Source organism: Cylas formicarius, unplaced genomic scaffold (assembly GCF_029955315.1).
Source record: "Cylas formicarius isolate icCylForm1 unplaced genomic scaffold, icCylForm1.1 PGA_scaffold_12__32_contigs__length_19106922, whole genome shotgun sequence".
In the NCBI taxonomy this organism is placed as follows: domain Eukaryota; kingdom Metazoa; phylum Arthropoda; class Insecta; order Coleoptera; family Brentidae; genus Cylas; species Cylas formicarius.
The window spans coordinates 4,441,468-4,460,556 of record NW_026844225.1 but is presented as its reverse complement, the minus strand read 5'-3'; the positions used below and the strand labels follow the sequence as shown (position 1 = coordinate 4,460,556).

At 34.5% G+C, this 19,089-nt stretch overlaps 1 long non-coding RNA gene across 1 annotated transcript; it reads right to left on the bottom strand.

Annotated features, from left to right (window-relative positions):
- Positions 1-1,387: 1,387 nt before the first annotated feature.
- Positions 1,388-7,503, bottom strand: LOC132695746 (uncharacterized). Its single transcript, XR_009617878.1, has 4 exons — positions 5,805-7,503; positions 5,681-5,744; positions 5,296-5,624; positions 1,388-1,495 (listed from the first exon to the last, which is right to left on the bottom strand). It is a non-coding gene; the product is annotated as an uncharacterized LOC132695746 (long non-coding RNA).
- Between the last annotated feature and the right edge of the window lie 11,586 nt (positions 7,504-19,089).

The window sequence follows — 19,089 nt, the reverse complement described above, 5'->3', positions numbered from 1 at the left end:
CGTATTTGCTTCAAGATATGCAGGGTAAACCCATAATGGGCGGATTTTATGAAGAAGAATTGCAGAAGACAGTTAACCCGGACTTATATCTCGTCGAAAAGGTGTTGCGCAGACGAGGCAATATGGTTCTCGTGCGCTGGTTGGGATTGGATAAGTCGCACGATTCGTGGGTAGACAACGTAGACGTTTTGAAATAAATTTAGTCTCGATTTAGAAGTTCTGACATAAATACGTGTATATGATGGCTCAAGAGAAAATTGTGACATCCAACGAATTGTATAATTTATTGGAAAATTTCGAGTTGCAATTTCCTTCATCAGAAGTGCTCCCGTCCAGCTTCGTTCCTGTAGAGCAACAAACCAAAAAATCTGCGACCAAACGAAAACAAAGTGCGTCGGTCGTATCCCGCAAGAAGAAGAAGAAAACTACCACAAGTGAAGCGTTTGCAGCTCCAACGTCATCCGCTGATTGGCTCGAAGTGTTCACGGACGGTAGAGAAAAAAGTGTCATTTGTGAGGCATTCAATTTAAAAAGAAACTTGGCGTCTCAGTTGTCGGGATTAGAGTGCAATATCAACGAAATTGAAACACAAATTGCGCTTTTTAATACAGACTTGCACGTGGCGCGGATGCAAGCTCAAGAGTGCAAAAGAAAACTAGAACAATTTAATAATTTAGCATTTAACGAAATTGTAAAATAGTAATAATGTATATAATAAATAAATTATACAATTACAAACTTCTGTGTAATTATTATGCGGTGTTGTGGTGGTGGTAAAAAAGAAAATAGCGTCTAAATATATACATGTTTATTCTTGTTGCAATACAATGGCATACAATCAATACATAAAAGCCTTATCTACAGTTACATATGTTATAATAAAACCACAGTATTAATAGTTCAATGTGCTATCAGAAAAGCGTAACTTTTTTCCATATTTTCTCTCATCGTGAAGCATTAAATTACATTCATCTTCAGTTTCTACAGTGAACAAAACTTCTTCAAAGCAGCTTTGACACCAAAATTGTTTATCGTGATATACATCATTCAAATTATTTATATCCAGCTGTAAATGATAGTGATCCAATAAAAGTCTAAAATTTTTCTTTTTAAATTTTTTAACTACTTGAAATATAAAGTGACAAGATTTACAAACTAAAATTTCCGAATATTTTATCCTGTAATAACTGACCCATAAACAGTAAGCGGATTCTCCGTCAAAATCAATGGTTGGAGTTGCCAAAATGCTATTTCTGTAAGACGATCCAAATCTCTTATTCAACAGAATGAATTCTAAATTTAATAAAGAATTGCCATCAGACTGGAGCGCTAGTTGTTTAAGGTACCTCCATCTATATTTCGAATAATATTTAAATATTAGTATCGTTAGTTTCCAAGGCAAAGGTGACTCAAGCAAAAAATCAGCACTACACCTAATATTTTCGCAAATTGTTATAATACAAAGGCTTTCTAATGTAAGTTGCTTGACCATAATCTGTAACAAAAATATATTAAAAAATAATTACGGCACTTTATAATGTCCCCACGGAAGCGTTTCATATGAATTCGGCAAAAGATAACGTTTATCGTCTAAAGGACTCAAGGCAACTTTTGTTTGTTCGATGCTAAATACATTGTGAGTGTATGAACGAATGGTTCGTTGAGTGGCGTACTTTTCCCTAAAATTTGTTAAGCATTCTACGTAGTCATCAAATGAAATTTTATTTTTTACAATATTGTACTGAATACCCTTTGACTTTTTAACTACCGAACCCGTTAAAATTTTGAAAGTATACATTTTCGACCTTAACCCAGCATAATGACTAATGATGGTGCCATTAGTCTCATCCTTCATCAACCCCAAAACCTTTTTGTTGATTTGCGGTATATTATAGGGATTGTCATTAGGATAATCAGACGTGTCAAATTTTGTTAAATCGGCCTTAATAACGCTTTCATATGCGTCATAACATTTGATATTATAAATGAAACTGTCCGTATCCATGTATTGAATTTTACATTTTTCGGGACCCAAATTTGGAAGCATGTAATTATAATGAAACTCGTACATGGTCGTTTTCGACAAATCCAATATGGACATTCCAATATAAAGTGGCTTATTAAAGCAAAGTTCCGATTTTTTTAATTCTATAAGCAACAAATTGTTATCAAGTATGGTTCTACTGTGAAATCTAGGACTAGAAATTAAATTTTTCGCACCGTAGCGACCATCCCACGCTTTAACAAATTTAACAATACGATGCTTGCGAATGTTTTCCATTGTTTTACCGTAAGCGGCATTATTAAACAATTTGTATAAATTTATACCAAATTTTGTCTTTGCTTGGGTTCTTAATTTATTATTATGATCGATATAACATTTCAACCAACGAGATTGGTTAAATTTTAATATTTTGTGAATTTTCTTTAGTACGAGACCGTTTTTGAGAGCCTGTTTTAAATTGCGATAGTGTATGACGTATTTTTCTTTATTATACAAAGTAGTCATTAGTTTTGGTAACTTTGAATTGGGGGGCACTCGATGTTCGGCACAAAATGGAAAATCTCTATGTGTGTCATGTAATTTCTGCGGGTATTCCAGGTCTACCTCTAGGATATATCCTTGGGAAGATTCATCTGGAATGTTCATGACATTAAATGAATCAATCTCTTGATGAGACATCCAGTCGAATCCTCCGTAAGGAAGAGGCTCGCACATGGCCTTGCCATAGAGGTTATTGACGTCAAAGTACATGATATAGGAATCATCCCTGGATGAATCGTAGTTGGGCATATATTTATTGTTGGCCTCCGCATATCTACCAACACACACCGAAATTCCACCTCGTATAGCCCGCTCGATAAACATAATTTGGTCAATGTCGCGCAAAAGTTCTAAACGACATTTTGTGAATCTAAGCATGCAATCCCATGTATACCCGGGCATACTGAAATACCACGCCGGATCCAAAACGTGTGTTGCCATACAAGTTTTTCGAAAATTTTCGAATATATCTGCCAGAAGAATAACGTCGGTTTTTAAATACAAATCTGAATACTCGCCTAAATTTTTTATTTCAAACGACTGCCAAACACTTTGTGCGTGGGAATATTTTTCTTCACTAATATTGCTTTCACTTAATTTATTATAGAATTCTTCAATCGGGGGTAAAGTTGTTTCATTTAATTTGTCTATATGGTCGATGTAATCGTAACAAAAAATACCTTTTTGCGACAGTAAATTTAATTTTGATTCGTCGAGATCGGAAAATTCTTTTCTTAAAATATATAGTTCATTTTTATCCATACTGGAAACTAAATTATCCAGAGATGCTCCCAAAAATCTAAACGAATCTATAAATCTAAATTTTATGTTATAATCAGGTTCGAAATATGTAAAAGAGATGTATTTTTCCTTATTAACCGGAACTATGGATACATAGCTTTTTTTTGCTAAAACCGGAAGCAGGAAGTGGCTATCGTATCCAGAAAGGTTCTGGAATACTACGGGCACTACAAATATTTTTTTAAAATTTAAATTACAAGCCTGATGGGCAAAACCTCTAAATTTACCAGTAAAATGATCATGGTCACGAACAATAACATCTTCTTTTAAAAAAGGTTTTTCACAAATATGACAATGACTCGACCTTTGATCTAGACTAATTTCACTATCCATTGGTATAATATCCTTAAATTTTGAACGAACAAATTTTGATAAATTAGATATTTCCTCCACGAACCAATCAATACAATCTAGACCACGATAACTTTTGAAAAATGATATTGAATCATCATAAGAACATTTAAAGTAATATGCAGCACTGTAAGCTTCGTGCTTTTGGTATTTCGAGGTTTTATCTGAAATTTTCAAATTTACTTTTCTCAATTGACTCTCAAAATCGGCGTAAATTACAAACGGAGTCCTTTGTTTATATATATGGTTTCGAAATTCAACGTAATCATATTTGGGAAAAGACACTTTATACTCATTGAAACTGGAACATATTGTTTCGTGGTCATGTAGACGAGTTTCGTTATTGAAATAATTCAAACACCTATCGCAAATGTATTTCTTGTGATTATATTTACTGAGCTGTGAGGAAACTAATCGAGACAAATTTTTAATGTAACAATAGTGATATTTTATTTCTTCATAATCATTATCTTGCGGATCAGGATCAAAATCATTAACTTTTGGATAATATTTATTTTGTATTAACAACAAATTTGAATGTTTTTCGCGTTTTTCTTTTGTTAATCGTGCAGGTAACACGGAATAAAAACTAGTTTTTTCATTTTTATTAAGCTCTAAGATATAAACATTGATGGAAATATCATTGTCTTTTTCAAATTTGCTTATTTTATTCATTTCCATAGGTGTTTGTAAATTTTCAGTTTTCAAAACACTTTTGTAGTATGGATATGAAGAGGGTAAATACTGACGAAAACGTGCTGGAAAGAGTCCGCATACAACTGACCAATAAAAACACGCTTGATCGTCATTTCTAATGTTAATACAAGCCCTTTTATTCGCAATTTCTTTAGGCAACTCAACGAAGGATGACCCGTTACCCATTTCAAATTTATTAATGTTAATCTCTAAATAAATAATATTATTTAAAGCCCACCCGGAATCACGTTCCTGAAACTCTGACATTTGATTTAAAATTTTATCTTGCACATTTTCAACAAACCAATCATTCAATTCTGTTCCTAAATCAACTACAGCATTTCCGGTACTCAGATATTTAACATCAACTTCGCCTTGGACATCATTTTTTGCCTTAATAAATTCACCGCAAAATGTGGTATTTACTTTCAGCAATAAAAATTTCTTTAAAATTTGACTAATTTTTTGTTGAATTAAATCTTTATGAAGTAAATTAATTATGACACCGGTCTGAACTCTTCCCTGGAAACACGACGCTACCGATTCCCATACAACCATTTCATTTGTGTTTGTCTCGCGGCTACTACTTTGTAATCCCAATCCAAAATGCTTATGTTGATAATTAAGAATAATTTTTCTAATAGCTTTCAGATGTTGAATTGTAGTTTGTAATTTTCTTTTTAACCCAATAGAGAAATCCTTTTCGTTAGAAACGATTTGGTTGCAAGATTCAATATTTTTATTTAGTCTCCTAAGCCACACATCACTATCTCTAAGAGTGAACTTGTCGGAAATATGCTTTTTTAATTTTTGTAAGGTTAAAATTAAGATTTGCGCTCTATGAATGATCTGCTTTACGCGCATCGTGGTTTATTAAATATATAACAGTAAATAAGACTTACCCTGTATAATATGTTGATTAATTTTGAATTATTTTGAATTTCTTTAAAGAGTTGGGCTTTCCAATATCTTTGGATCCCTCGTAGACCAGTTTGTACTGCCCCGACGCAAAGTGTTCTAGTCTCGGACGGAAAGCTTCTGTCACGCGAGTAGGAAGAAATACTACGGAATTTTCTAATTGCAGCAACACGGAATTGCCAAATTTTGTATTAACAATTTTGGCTCTAGTAATTTTAAACGGAACGCCTATCGGCAATTCATGCAGTTTGACAATCGGCTGCTCAAAATCACCTTCTGCAAGACAGGTTTGATTCAGTTGACTTAAGTCCATCTATAAATTATTATTAATTATTTTATCTCAAAATTAAAAAAATAAAAAAAACTTACGCTTAAGATTGCTGCTATTCTATTTGCGGTTACGGGTTGAGAGTACTAAGATGATCTTTAGGAACTTTATAAAATAATAACAAATGTTAAAGAATTAAAATAAGACAATAAAAAAGGTACTTACTGCTTTTTTGTACGAACACCAAACCACTAAGTTAGCTTCCACGTTGCACGAATAATACCAAAAACAACTACTGACAAAACAGAGAAAAATGAGATGTATTTATACGGTGCGAGAATACTTTCTAAAAGTTAACAAACGAAGACACCTCCACATGCGTTGCAACAAATTTTTCCCATTACGTTAATCCCACGGAGCAAATATAAAGGGGGCAATTAATTATTATTCTCAACAAGCAAAACAACTTGACATTTAGACTCGGCGCGTTTTGAAATTCCACATCCCATACGGAGATTGTAAAAAATGAAAGCAAGTTGGCCTTGATCTTTTGCGGCAACATACGTTCGTCCAACGTCCGAAACGGTTGCGTTCCCGTGTGAAAGCGTGTTGACCTTGAGACTTCTACCTGCACGGTTGTCTGGCGACAACATCGCGTCTATTCAAATCGGCGTTGGTGCTTGTGGGTAGAAGACCTTTCGACTTTTAATTCAACCATGGAAGGGAGTGCATGTGTATAAATACGTTGCATGTGTATTATAGACTATATTCAGTGCAATGAATAGAGAAGTGCGATGTCCATTTCCCTACGACCCTACAACTGGTAAGTTTTATATTTTAATTACCTTTATACAGTGCGCGTCTTTTCTTGTGGGTTTCAGTTTGGGTTATCACTTTTTTGGTTAGTTTCTACCTGTTTTAAAATATGATACTCATCTTTTTTACGTTGCATAATAACCGATTTAAATTGAGTGTTTTTAATAGCTTTTAAATGACAGTGAATGGAAAAGGGAATTTTGGCTTTTAAAAAATAAACAATTTTTAAATTTGTTTCAAAAATGTTTTATTTTTTGTACTAAAAAATTGCAGTTTGCCTTTTTGACAATAATAATCGAATTAAATTGAGCGTTTTTAATATCTTTTAAATGACAGTGAATAGGGAATTTTGGCTTTTAAAAAATAAACAATTTTTAAAATTACTGAAAGTTTTGTTTCAAAAATGTGCGTTTTATGGGGAAAACGCGAAATATATACATATTTTTGTTTATTTTTTGTACTAAAAAATTGCAGTTTGCCCTTTTGACAATAATACACTTACATTTAAATGACAGTGAATTGAAACGTGAATTTTGGTATGCGCGTATAACTTAAAAAACAATTTTTAAAATTATTTGATAACCCCCCTTTTTGGAAGTTTTGTTTAAAAAAAAAATGTGTGTTTTATAGGAAACGCTACATATCATACTTTGTTTTGTTCTAGAAAAAATCGCGGTTTGTCCGTATGACAAGTCGCATATTATGTTGGCGCATCGCTTAGGGCGTCACATATTCAAATCACACAAAGAGTACCGGGGGTTAGAATTCCCGGTACGACATGAAACGACAAGGGAACATCACCAGCAGCAGGAGCAACCCGGTGGATCAAAAGAAACAAAGGAGCAGCAGGAGTACCCGGGTGGGTGGTCGACGGAGTGGGACGGCGAGGAGTGCACTTCGTATTTAGATTTCCTCCGGGAACGGGAAGAAGAACAACGCAAGGAACAGGAACAATGGGATGGTCGACTGAATCGACATAAAAAGAAGAAGAAACTCCTCGCCAGACCAATTTTATAAATAAAATAAAATAAAATGTATTAAAATTCAAGTTTATTTAATTATCCTCCCGATCCACCGCGTCACCGCGCCGCACCGTCACCGCCCTCTACCGGGGGGGCCTACGACGGTCGGAGCGCGCGACATCTAGCAGCGACGGGCGGAACCGGGGCAAAACAGGACGCTACACAAGCGCGCGACATCTAGCAGCGACGGGCGGAACCGGGGCAAAACAGGACGCTACACAAGCTGGGTGGGGGGCGGAGCGCACTCTGGGAGACAGGGGGGACACGCGCGGGGGGCCCCCGCTGCGGGGGGGTTAGGAAATTGAGGTTATGTACGGTTTCTGTTGCTTATATCGGCACTATACATCTACTGTCCTAGAAGGGAGTCTTGAGGCACCCTAGATATTATAGCACGGCACTCTGATTGCTGTCCATTCAGAACCACTTTTTGTGTAATCCTTGTAAGTAGTTCCCCATAAATTCGACAGCACCCTCATCAAGCCCTATGTATTTTAGAATAGTTAGCAAAGAATGGTGATTCAAGGTATCAAACGCCTTAGAGTAATCCAGTAATAATAATATATATAATATAAATAATAAAAAAAGAATGAATTATCAGTGACGTTTAGGAGAGCAGTTGCACAACTGTGCCCCTTCCTGAAGCTAGACTGAGTTTCAGGAAGAATACTATTTTTCTCCAAATGGTCAATCAGTTACGTTTTAATGACATTTTTTTTTCCATAATTTTGGAAACTACAGAGAAAATGCTAATGGGGCGTGATTCACTATAACTTGTGGGACTTTTAGTATTGGAAAGATGCACAATATGTGCGATCTTCCATGCGGAAGGAAAAACGGAAACGATGTGGCAGATATATTTAAGAATAAATGGACAACAAAAGATTAGAAAGTTCACATGTAAACCATCTGCTCCTACTGCTCTGGACTTAATGTTACATAAAAATTTCGATACATCAGTCTCTGTGATAGGACAAAATTTCAGCTTCGAACCAGTCAAGACAATTGGGTTATGATAATAGTCCGATATGAGATACGTACTAGAGGTGGGTGACACTGGGATTGAATTAAGGAAGTGCTTATTGATTTCATTAACGCTACAGAGTTGAGGTGGAATATTTAATTTTTCCTTTGTGCTAATAATATTAAGATTTTTTAAAGATTTCCACACTTCTTTCGAACTACGATTTAACATATGTTGCATATAGACCTTTTTTTCCTTTTTAATTGTCATACTTGTAAAATTTCTGAGACTTTTGTATTGTTGAAAATCAACGATATTTTTAGTTCTTTTTATTTGATTTTAGCTTTGTTTCGGGTTTTTATAAGTAGTTTAATGTTGCCTGTTATTTATGTTTATATGGTTTATGCAAAATGACGATTTTTAAAGGTGCGTGCAGATATTATCATTAACAAAGGTTACCTTATCGTCAATATTATCAATATCACATATGTTTCGCTACGGAAGCCACTGTAATTGGTCATACAAGAGAGTGAGTTTAACATTCTTTAGATCCCTAAATGTACGGGGTGGAGCTTGCAAATGCTGTAATTGTAAAGTTAACTCAGCAAAAACGAGTTCGTGATCCGATATATCAATCGACACTGCACCCGTTCCCACAACGGAGCACCTCAGAAAGAATTATATGATCAATTAGTGTGAGTGTGGGACTAGAAATACGCGTGGGTACGTCAATAACTTGAACCAAACCGAAACTCTCCAAAATACCGTTGTATGCTGAAACGACGGGGTTGTCATATAAAGTATCAAAAAAACTCTTTGCGGTTAATTTATGGTATTACAACATTGTTTTTAAAAACAGTCCTCATTACTTGACAAATAAAATAACATATCGGACAGGTGTTCACAGATTGAACCTTAGATTTATGGATCTTGTCTCTCCACCACCACACAGGACGCCTCTTTTTCAAAGAAGCTTCTCCTATACGTTTACAAACTTTATAAATCATTATTGACATCACAACCTCAAATAATGAATCTGTTTTCAGATCAAAATAATCACAAGAACTTCGCTGCTGGCTGAAAAATGTAAAGAAAACAATGATGTAAGCTTATTTATATGAATAGCTTGAAAATTTAATTTTAATTCAATTATAATCTATAGCAGTATAGAAAAAAATATGTTCCGAACTAAGTATTTTTTTTTGTTTTAGAGTACGAAAGAAAGTAGTGGGGCTTCAAATAATATCGCTGAAAACATGGAGTATGAAAATGGAGATGTCCATGAAGATGCTGTAAATGTTGAAGTTACTGAAAAAAGCTTAAGAGATTTATCAACTCTAAATGTAACTTCAATATTCTTATCAAACTCGTGTACTGCAGAAAATGTAGTCCCGTCAACAGTAACCAGTGATAATTATTAGAGCTTAGTAACAGAGGCTCAAGTAAAAGACGAAATATCACCGTACATCTCATGCGAGCGAGGTGTTCAAACTGACATTAAGAAATTCACTAGTAAAAGAATTCAAGTGAGTCTACGTCAAGTTTCAGTGATGGATAAATTTTAAGAAAGTTTAAAAAGTAATATGAAGAAAAGTAAATTTTATACTACTTTAACGTACGAAGAAATTATTATTTTACACAATTTTGTTAATCCGGATAACAAGAATGTCAGAGGTAAAAATGATCAAGAGAAAAAAAGTAATAATTGTCATAAAAAACTAACTTCAATTCAACGGCTGATTTTAGTGCGCATACGATTACGTGTAGGCCTGTTAGTTGAGGATTTAGCTTTTAGGTTTGAAATTTCTACAGCTTTAGTTTCCAGATCTATTAAATTTTGGATACAGTTTTTATTCGATGAATTTACGCACAATTTGAAGCCATTTTAAACACTTTTAAACACTTTTAAATCTCTAAAAAATATTAGAGTTATTGTTGATTGTACGGAATTTCAATGTCAGTCACCATCCAACTTCGAACATCATGGAAATTTATACTATACTTATACTATATTTGTTTATATATTTATTTATTTATTTTCTTTATTTATATTTATTTAACACTAAACTTATACTCTTCTTACAATTCTTCTTTACTTTACTTCTTAAATGGAGGTGTATGTTTTGTATCAGATGTGTATGAAAGTAGTATTTCAGACCGTGAAATATTTATAAAATCTTGGAGCTGGGAGATTTAGTTTTGGCAGATAGAGGATTTACCGTTCAAGATATTGTTGAATCAAAGCAAGCCTACTTGAACATACCACCATTTTCAAATGGCAGAAAACGATTGAAACGGATTGCTAAACAACCTATTTACGTAGAGCATGTAATTGGAAAAATTAAACAATTTCGAGTGCTTCAGGTTTTACCGTTAAGCTTACGTTCATCGATGTTTCAAATTTTATTCGTGTGTGCATGTTTAGTTAATTTCCAGCCGCCAATTATTATTGATTAGAGATTTAAAGTAAAAACGAAATATATTGCAATCATGTTGTTCTTCAGTCATTTTTTACTACGAACTGGAAGGTGTCATTTTTATACCCGAAAAATTGTAAATAATATACAAATAAAAACTTATATTACGGAACTAAAACTTTTTTATTTTTTAATTCTTATATTTTAAACAAATAAATAATTTATTTTTGTAACGAATATACATTTTCATATTTAATATTGTATAAGTGTCAAATAGACTTATAACGAAGAATTATAGTATTTACTTATAAGTAAAGAACCGCAGTAAGTTATGTAAATAAATAATTTAAACATTTATAAATGACAAATTGTAATCATTAGATTAAATGTAAAGAGTTATTTTTGATTTTTAATAACTTCTTTGGTTTTAGATAAGTCAAATGGTTCCAAATCTCGTGCAATGCGCATTCCAAAATACTCCGGCGCTAAAATATTTTGGTGAAAACTACTTATACGTCTAATACTGGCTCAATAAAAATAACATCATACTTAATTCTTTCAACATGCAAACCCTTTGACGTCCATATTACAAAGTCACACCATTGTTTTCCCGTCACAGCCATTTGTGTTTGGACTTGATAAAAATATTGGTGGTTTCTCTTAAGTTTCATGGATCTTGACTTGAGAAGAGTACAACAAAATGAGCTTAGTTGCCGAGGTGTCAGGACATGTAAATCAGTGGGCCCTACGTCTTCCAAAATCTTTGGACATTTAATTCTTGTTTTTGGATGATACGATGCTTTTATTTTACTTTTTAAAAATAAATATTTTGAGACGTGATGGAATCAAAAAGATCTGTAACATGATTACTGTCAACATATAGCTTCCCTCTTTTTATAGGTTTCGCTGTACTGTAATCTAAAATGTTTGATTCATTTTCTTGATCGTCATCACAAGAATTATAATTTTCTTTTTCTACTATGCAAGATGAAATCAGATATTCATAGATAGAAGCTTCATCAAATAAGTTTGGCAAACTTGTTGATGGAAATTTTTGCCATACCACTGGGAAACTCAACAAAGGACTTTTTTTTACTGCTTGACGATTTCGTTGCTTGTCTCGTTCTACCTTCAACCACTTTCTTTTGTCTAGGCTTGGATCTATTGGGACACGGTTGCGAATTGCGTTCTTTACCCTAAAAAAATTACAATTAATTTTAGTGATCAAATTTTTTTTTTAATATTCAGAGAAGAATGTAGTTTTACTTGTTATTAAAATTATGATTCTAACCTCTCAACTAATTCTGCCTTATTTCCACCTTGAGGACGTCTATGACATTTAACCATCGTCTTAATTGAATACAATTATGAGCTTCAATCAATTAATTTTTCATTTAATTTTATTGGTGACAGAGGTGATAAGACTTGTTGCCCGGTCATATTCAGAAAAAGTACCCGAAACTTTCATATTCCCGCCGTTTAAATATGGCGGACGCGCGTGCGCTGAGCAAACCATTAATAAGCCCAGAGAATACAAAACCGTACTTACACAATACGCTCCGATCACCCCATTGGGTTAATTCACGTAAAACATATTTTGCACCACCGCTGTTAATAAAACATATTGAGCACTTAACAAAGCCATGTTTCGCACTATATTGAGGCGAATTCATTTAATGAACTACTTTTTATAACACTCAAACAAATCGGACACTTATTTTGTGGAGGCAAGGGTCCGTCGATATGAGTCCTACTGTCCGGTCGATTATAGTGAATAAAACAAGACGAAGGATTCTGCAGGTTGAAATTGTTTTTCTGTTTGTCGGATAACTTATGCCACATAGCCAGCAAATCGTAGGATTTCACGTATTTGATAAGGTATTCCTTGGAAACCTCATGAACGTTGCTTAGCGGACGATTCATCACTTAACAGTTGAGAATTAATTTTGATTTGCGCGGTTTGCGTTAGTCATACGTATGAGTTCGATCCAATTCAAATTTTGAGCGGTATCAGCCAACTGTCGTCGAATTTTTCAATATTAACAATCAAGTTGTAGTTTTTGGATCTTTGAAGTCAAAAAATCTGTTTTCGCTTGCCCTCTGAGGTATATAATGTCCGCTGTTTCGACCAACTGCCTAATCAATTCGTCGACAAGGTTATATTCTATAAGACCTGTACTATATTTTAATCCGTGGTGAAAACGCTCGAGCCAACGTACGTTTCGCTTATCAACATGAGTCAGCGTTAAAAAATATCTCGGCGGCTTCATTATATAGGCTATTTGATTTCCGTCGTAAATTGCAATTTCTTTAGCGACGAAACTTTCACCGTCCTTTAGATTAAACCCTTGTACTTCTGGCGCCTCGAACAGTATGATGAAAACTGCCAAAAATGTACTGTTTCGCCCGATATTTATGTCAAATTTTTTGAAAATTTGCGAATCTGGTTTTAAAATCTTTTACATTTGTTTTACTATTTTAGTGTGCGGATTGTAACTAAATACTTTGTCATTTAAAATGAGAGAATAAACCTATGTATCCTTTTGGATATTAGCGCCAGTTTCAAATTCAATTCGCATTACCACCGGATCAGTTTGTTGATGAGAACAATCGATTGTGTAATGGGACATTTTTCTTTGAAATGCTGCGGTGTGAAAATTGGTTCGTTGAACGTTCCGTAATAAGAATGTCTAAAATTGGCAAACCTATCATAGAGAGTAGAATACATGTTTTTTTTTTAATTTAGATTTAAATCGTGGTACGGATATCGTTCCGAATTAAAAAATACTTTTATATTAGTTCAATCGACGTCATCAAATTGACTCATATCCTTTTCTACTTGACCTTTCCTATTTTCTTGGAAGGCGATAATGATATGACGCGGAGTCTCTAATTTATTTGTTGTTTTTACGTGTCACGTGTGAGTTGTGGTTTCGGGCAGAGATGAATATTCAATAATTTCCCAAGATCTGAAACGGATTGTTATCTCTTTATTAGACTCCATGATTTTCGTTAGAGCAAGTTCTTCGGCAATATGTGTCATTACTTTTGGGATTTTTCGATATATATTTTTAAGCGAAACTTTAGGTGTTCAGGAGTTGTGGTTTTTGGTTCATTGTCATCTAGAAATACCACCGCTTCTAAACCGTTGCTGGCTCGTATTAAAACCAATTCTTGCTTCATATTTAATACAATTTTTTTGATAATCTTCGAAGAATTCAGAAAGCAATTTCAACGGAATAGAGACATTAAATTTTCCGTTGTCATCGACCCTAATTCTGCCATTTGCATTTCGATTGGGAAACCATCCTGCATTTTGCAGTTTTACGCTTTCGTTGGTGTTATAAGAAAGATAAGATTTTAGTGTTGACGCCAAACCAATGTTCCTCACTGAGAGAAAAGCAATTCCATTGTTAATAAATCTCAATTTTCCGCTGTATTTGTCATCTTCATTAGTAAGGATACCTTCGATATACAAGACACTTTCCCAGGGTAAAGTGAAGGGATCTAGTTCCTGAATTGGTATACGTATTTCATCGTTATAGTCGAATTTCGAAGACACGAATGGTTGATAGGTATGAAACTCAGAAATTACGATGGAGTTGTCGAGTTTTTTGTTAGCATCTAAAATTGTCAATTTACGAGCACTTGGAATCACAATGATTTCAAAAAGGTGCGGTTTACACGTGTTAAAAGTTTGCCGTTTCTAATGGCAATGGATTTGCGAACGATATTTCTCTTTTTAAATTTTTTTGGTGATTGTACTGTAACCACTGATGGTTCACTTATAAATGTCGTATTATATCTGGTAACCATTACTGCTTTTTAAGTGCAACCTCACTGTTATCGTTTCGTTTCTAAAGTTAATGAGATCTTCGTCTTGGTCGATTATTTTTACAGTGATATTATTAATTGTCCTAACGCTGATTGGAAAATAAGGCATAGGTAGGGGCGACTCGACTATTTTATACCCAGGAGCTACAGCCGGAGAAAAAGTGATGTATTATGTGAACCGGTTTACCATTACAATCGAAGCAAATCGCATTGACTTTGTTAATATTTACTACTTCATTCGACTGTTCTGTGGTCGATGCTTCAATTATTTGCTTTTTAAATCCAAGCAGGCGACCTATAGAATCATTCAAGGAAAAGTCAATTCGTTTAGAACAAAAAATTGAACTTTTTAGTGTGTTGGAATTTGATTCCAAAATAAAATCGACCTTTCCTTAAATATCTTTTTCACTTGGTTTTTGTTCGTAAGTTCCCTCTGGAATAGTTATAACTTTCCTATATATAACTGGTTATTACCTGGCATACTCGGTACTTCGCGAAATCCGCTAGTTCCAAACAGTATTCCTTATCATCATTTAAATAAATTGGCGGATTGAAATCGGCGGATATCATAGAAGTTTTCCCAGTTATGGAAATCGTAGTGGACATTACGAACTTAAAATGATCACTGCCGCTTCATTTTAAGGGCATAATATTATATAGAAATTTTAGTGACAGATGTCCTCAATTGTAAGAACTGGACTTTTGTTTGGTTTCATAAGTATAATATATGCTTACATTTCCGTTAGAATTAAGATATGTAACTAATTCTAAAGGCGGTTTCAAATTTCCGTAACCATCGAAGTAGAAAGCCCTCCTGTGGTCCTTTATGTAGCTGATCCAATGAGTTTCTTCGTTTTTCTCGCAATTCCGCATTCTATAATTTGTATTTTTCACGGTAGATTATCACGCATAAAAATGCCTCTGAAATGCGGAATTTGTAGTATTTTTGCATATTTCTCCACATCGAATTTTGACGAAGCTCTTCGCGGTAAATTTATTTGGACTTTTTTTTTCTTTTGGTTGTTTTTCTCCTTCGATACAGCACCGCCCTTTTCCTTCTCCTCTTCCGCTTTTAAACGGTTTTACATATTTGCCTTTGCCTTGAGCTTCCATGGATCTGTATAGCCAACTGCTCTTTGGCCGCTTTAGCGTCGTTTACTGCTTTCGCGATACCTGCTGATCCTCCGCCTAGCGCCTCGAGTGCTCCCGGTAATAAAAGAGGTAAAAATCCGCCAATTTCATTAGGTGTTTTTATAATACGCTTTTTTTGCTCGCTTTCATTTTACCTGCTTTTTTAACACCCATTCCCAATTTTCGCTTTCCTTTCATTACACCTGTTATGCCTACAGCGGCTGCTTTTTCTCCAAACGAAGAGTCCTTTGCTTTAACCCTCTGCCAAGCTTTATCCTCTAAGATCTTGTCTGCTTCGTGTCTCCTAGTTAAATCGTTAGACTGAGAATATGCTATATCTTAGCTCTTTACGTCAGAGTCACCTCTATTTAGTCCCTTTTGTAAATGGGTACCCGGCCCGCAGAATTTATAAACAGGAATATGCAGTTCGACAGGAAGTTTGTTTATAAGTTTATTTACCAATCCTGAACCTTTAGCCCTCTCTCGATCTATAATCATCAGAGTGTTAGGAAATACTGTTTAGAAAAATTTAGGAATTATGCTATAAATACTTTTGCAGGTTCTTGTCAATGACTCAGTCGAAATGAGTGTTGAAAGGCAAGCCTTTTCTTTACCCGTAAAAATCCACGACGCAAGCTTGGTTCGCGAATTTCACAAGTCCAGCGATCTCTTTGGAGGTATTTGCAAGAGGACACTAACTGTAGCATCCTCAAATTCATCCTAATGGAATTAGATTTGAAAACGATTACTTATATTCCAGATCCCAGCAACAGCCAAAATACGTGTATTTGAGGGAACTGCTACAGCCTTTACAAGAGATAGGGTTTTTTGAGTTTGAGAGTGATGAAAATATCTTTTGTCCTCAGGAAATTAAACCCAATTCTGTTATAATATTTGATGTTATTCCTTGTCACGATCAAAGTGTTATTAGAGATTATTTCACTCACGGTAGCCATTGTTTATTTATTTTTCAAGGATATTTTCTATACTCAAGCGACGTATCAGGGAAAACGCCAACTTTCTGATTTTATTCAAGCAAGACTTGATGAGTTTAAAGCATATATATAACGATCCTGTATGTTGGACATGACATTTCAACAGTTTAGAAATATCTGTGTGTACTACTGGAACGAATTCTATAATTTTCTTGTAATTTACAAAGATTGTGAGTTAGATGAGGGCAGATACAGGAAAAACTTCGATTCCTTCATTTATATATAATATTCCAAAATGGATAAACGCCTAGCGACGGAGCTAATAAAATCAAGAAACGCAGTTAGAGAAAAATATCAAAGGCTAAAACAAGCCGCCGATAACTCGGCCTCTGCAGCAATTAATTTCGTCAATAAATAAAACGGATATCAAACAATAGCCGCTTGAAGGAAAAGAAAATATTAAACATGAAGTGTTAACCTTACCGCCTACCAAAGTATAGGAGAAAACAAGCGGAAAACCCCAATCTTATCTTCAGAATTGCCCTTATTTTTTGCTATCTCTTTTTCGTCGATCCAACAACAAAGCAATGTTGAAGTTGAAAATACGGATCTTTCGGACAGCGAAACCACGTTGGGAAATCTGTCAGATATTTTAGAACAAACTAAGCAAGCGATACATGGTTACGTCTACACTCCCGCCTACGAATGACTTTAATAAATTATCGCGAACATACATTGATGACAGCATAAAATATACCATAACATAACATTAACATATATTTGACCATAATTATGGTATAGTTCAGTACATAGAAAACAATAAATTTTTTCTGGGTTTAGCCCAAAAAGCTGTGGAAATTGTCATTAATGATGTAAAGGTACGAGGTATTACATATCCCCGGACCGTGGGTTTATATGAGTTACTTTTCAAGAAGGTACCGGTCGGTTTCAAAACGCAAGATATAGATAATTATATGGATGTACTGCAAAGAACAAACGCGTATCGGAGAAACCATGATCCCATACGTCATCTGAGAAGGAAATAGTTTCAATTATTGAAGAACTAAGAGAGGGTAAAGTTATCTTATAAAATAAGCATGACTGGGAGTGAGAAAATTATTCCAGCAACAACCGCCGTCATGACTATTAATAAATTAGGTACACACATTAATCACCACCTTATCGAGAAATACGATAATTCAATGAAGGATTTGGAACAACATTTATCCAATAGAGAAGAAATTTAAAAAGCTATCAAAAGCAGATATCAGTTCCCAACTTAATAAAACTTTTGCCACAACAAAACCGATATACACAATGGATCAACATATACATTACGACTTAGGACCAAATAAATCAACTAGCGACAACAAATAATAAATGATTTAAAATGGAGTTTAATTTAAATCGACGAACAATCGACAAAGCAATGAGCAGTGAGAAAGCGCAACTCGTCCGAGAGCTGCACAAGTCGGCACGCAGAAATTACGCGCGTCGCAGAACTATAACAAGCGGATTTGGCTCAGCTAGACCGATACGCGAAACCAATTAAAACTTCAAATTCATACTAGTCGTGATCGATTGCTTTTCAAAATACGTGTGGTGTCGACCATTAAAAACAAACCTGCGTTGAAGTTATCAAAGCGTTTACCCAAATTCTCATAGAAGGATCTCGGCAAAGTGTTTTATAATGTCCATTTAAAAAAAATGACGACTAGGTTTGACATTAATCACTACAGTACATATAGCAACGTGAAAACTGCCGTAGCCGAGAGAGTTATACGTACTCTCAAGGAAAAATTATTTAGATATTTTTCGTTAAACGGCACCTAAAATGGATACATGTTTTACCCTCTGTAGTCCAAAAATTATAACAGTAGCGTGCACTGGACGACCGGAATAAAACCTAAAGATGCGAACAAAGGTAACGTGCCTTGTTTGCTAAAATCGGCGTACAGTCACTTGAAAATTGCAGGACCATCTAAACCTAAACTGGGCGACGTTTTGTGTTTTTCGTTCACAGAAATTATGCTCGTGGGTTGCGAGAATTTATCCGCAGTTTTCTGTGTTATATGTTTCTTTACGTAATTTCTTTGATTTTGTTTGAATATGTTGGGATTGTCCCTGTTTTCGTTAATTTTATCGATAACTTTTTCTTTACCGGATATTAACCTTTCATTTTTTTTGGGAGTATAAAATTTTAGTTCTTTCTTTATGATCATTAATATAGTTAGTAAGTAAAATCTTGTCAATATTTAAGTCAAAAGGATTGTCATCAGTAATATGCGCGTTAATGATATCTCTAGGTTTTAATTTGGTTGCAGAATTATTATAGGCCAAGATGGCATAAATCATTTTTTGTCTAATCGGCGTTTTATTAAATTATTGATTATT